Source organism: Coffea eugenioides, unplaced genomic scaffold (assembly GCF_003713205.1).
Source record: "Coffea eugenioides isolate CCC68of unplaced genomic scaffold, Ceug_1.0 ScVebR1_2879;HRSCAF=3991, whole genome shotgun sequence".
NCBI classification, from domain to species: domain Eukaryota; kingdom Viridiplantae; phylum Streptophyta; class Magnoliopsida; order Gentianales; family Rubiaceae; genus Coffea; species Coffea eugenioides.
The window spans coordinates 7,589-10,739 of NW_020863406.1; the positions used below are offsets into that span (position 1 = coordinate 7,589).

A 3,151-nucleotide genomic window follows, 5' to 3' on the forward strand; every position below is an offset into this window, starting at 1 on the left:
ACCTGTCAAATGCTTGAATACATGACATGGTATGCTATGGCTGCATACGTCATTGGAGTGAATCTCCTCGACACTTACATGATACAAGGGGGACGCCCAAACTCATAGACCAACCTTGGAACTCGAGCCGGCATGGGCTTGGTCGGGAACCTTGGTGAGCCATGAGAATCACATGATAAGTTTGATCTATTTGAGAGATCTTGCTTGGCATACTCGTGGAGTATAGCCTTATAAATGTCGTGCGGGCCCGAAGCGGTGTAGGGTGGACGGATGAGAAGTAAGTGGTGATCTACGGTTTGGAAATATCAACCCGGTTGACGGAGAGTGATCGCGGGAAAATATACGAATGAACTGACAAAGCAAGTGGAACTTAGCTCCTGAGAGCTACTATATCCTTGAATTGTTTCTGCTTACTTTCACTGGCTTTATTAATTACTTGTAATTATCTCTTGAACTGTTATTTGGGACTGTTATCTGGACTACGTACTTGCATGTGTGTTCTTGGCCTCACGAGCGTTTTTGCTCACCCTGTAGATTTGTTTTCCTTAACAGGATTGGACTTGGAGAAATGTTGGAGAAACCCCTCTTGGCGTACTCTTATTTTAGGGTTTCCGTTGCACTTTGGGGCTAGACTTGTGATTGATGTATATTTTGAATATTGATGTATTTCGAGGTCCCAATGTAATGATTGGGCAGATGTTGAATATTGATAAGCTTGAATGCTTACGCACTGATTGTATTTATGATATTTAATCGTAACGTCTAGTATTGTATTGAGTTTGGACGGAAATTGCTTGAGTCCTGGCGAGAGTTGGGCAGGCGTCCCGCGGATACCCTTTGGTTCGCCTTAGGGAGAAGTGGGAGAAGTCTGTCAGACAACTGCAAGACCACCCTAGTCCATGGCAAAGCAAGAACTAGGAACGATCCTCTACTGCACTGTGGCCCGACCAACCAGGCTGCAAGAGCTGTTAATCACACTCTGGTCAAGCAGTCATATTTCATCCACCAGACTTGGTTTCCTGTCTCCTTAGAACTCAAGGACACAGAGGTACGAGCAACAAAATGAAATGTTGAACACTTTGGTTGCTCATGTTTCTTACGTCCAAATGCTTTCCTTTCACTCCAAAACCATAATTGAATCATTACCCTAGCATGTACTTGGATTTTTCCATGGTTCACCTAAGTTTTGGATGGTTGGACCATAACATCTTTATCTTAGTTGCTCTTAGGATTTGTCGGTGAATACGAGAATAACCCGGAGACGAACATTTAACGTTACTCTACTTTGAACTGGTGAGTGTACGACTTGCATGACTTGTTGCTTAAGTGAACTACTATGTGACTGAAATTTATGAATGTATGACTGTGATTCTGGTTTACTCTGGGGTGGACGGGTGTATACTTTATCACACTCGGTCCCACTTGATTGTTTGACTGTTTTGCTGTTTGCTTGAAATATGTTATTTGCGCTTGAATTTACTATCGTTTGGAACATACTATCCAACGACCACACTGTGAACTTGGTCCCAAACCCCATTAGTTAGTTAATCGAATAGAACCAACAAGGGCTTGGTCGAGATAGATTGACAGGCCATGGGGAAACTGTTACTGAACCACTAAATACTGTTTATTCTAAAATTTTGGTATACTTGAGTATTACCTTCACTGTTTGGTGTTCGGACCCGGTAAGGGGAATGAATGGTGGACGAAAATTGGTATAAAGTAGTGATCTGTGGACAATGTTTCTGCTGCTCTAAACGTTGACAAAGTGTCAACGAGCTTGGATCAAGCTACTGTGATTGGGAAAGCTCCAGAGAGCTAACTGTATTCTTTTACCTGAATCACTCTGTGTTAGTTGTGGTGTTTGTTTGTCTCTTTAATTGATATTCATGTTTGATAACTGAATGACTGCTCTATTTGATTTTGTTTTCTCGTTTATTTCTGACTATATGACCTATGGTACCTCATTGAGCGAAACCTCATTCCGTTATCGTTGTTTTCCTCTCACGGGTGAAAACTTGGGCTGGTGATTTTGGGAAATAGTTGAGTTAAGTTTGGACCTTAGGTATTTCGTTTAAACTCCTTTCGTTTATACTCTGACTTATTCTTTAAGCTTGAATTGTTAATGACTCCATTATATATAGTTTTGGGTTGTGGTGCTTTGAAGTTATGTTGTTCATTTTTGTACCTACTGGGGAATTTTGGATTAGTGAGTCCTGACAAGAATTGGGCAGGCAATCCACTAACCCTTTGGGTACACCCAAAGGGAAAGTGGGGCTGTCACATTGATAGCTTCAAATTCTATGATGACGAACTCTCTAATTAATAATACTTCACAAACATGGAAAAATTACAAAAGACATTGATAGATAACAATGATAGAATACAAAATATAGATGTATATGCAAGAAAACTTGCATACCTTTAACCATGGCCCATGTTAATTAACTGTATCTTGGCCTGTATCTGCAGAAGCAATTGGTAACTTTAGATTTTGCAATGACAAACCTTGAAATTAATAGTACTTCACTGACATGGAAAAATTACAAAAGAAATCGACAGAGAACAATGACAAAATACAGATATAGATGTAAATCCAAGAAAACTTACAAACAAACCTTTGAGCATGGCTCAAGATAATTAACTTCATCTTGACGTGTATCGGCAGAAGTTTTATACCAAACCACATTAAATAATAAGTAATGCCAACAATTAGCTCATATTTAGGTGCGGAAAATCAGCCGGCTTGTTATTATTTTGATATGAACTCGATAACAATAAAACATCGTTTAGACGTATAATTGAAAAAGAAGTCATACATATAATTTAGACAATTTAGATATTCATGTAAAGTTTGCCGACTGTGTCCTGGAGCACTCATGGTGATAGAGCAAATAAAATAATGGTCACCACAACTTGAATTCCAATAAAAGCTATGCATTTCTGGCTCAGAGTAAAACCAAGTCAGTATATAGAATTGATACCATTTACCAAATTGAACCTACTGATCAGACAGGAATCATGAACAAGATTATAATGCCTACAATTTCCAAGCAAAAATCAAATAGTAGTTTATCATTACATTCTCACAATTTTCACAGCATGGCAGAACTTCTACCTCAGATTATTCTTACATGACATCACCTTAGGA

General features: G+C 39.1%; 1 pseudogene; it reads right to left on the bottom strand.

The window, feature by feature from the left end:
• Positions 1-865: 865 nt before the first annotated feature.
• Positions 866-1,074, bottom strand: LOC113757268 (annotated as a pseudogene).
• Positions 1,075-3,151: the final 2,077 nt, after the last annotated feature.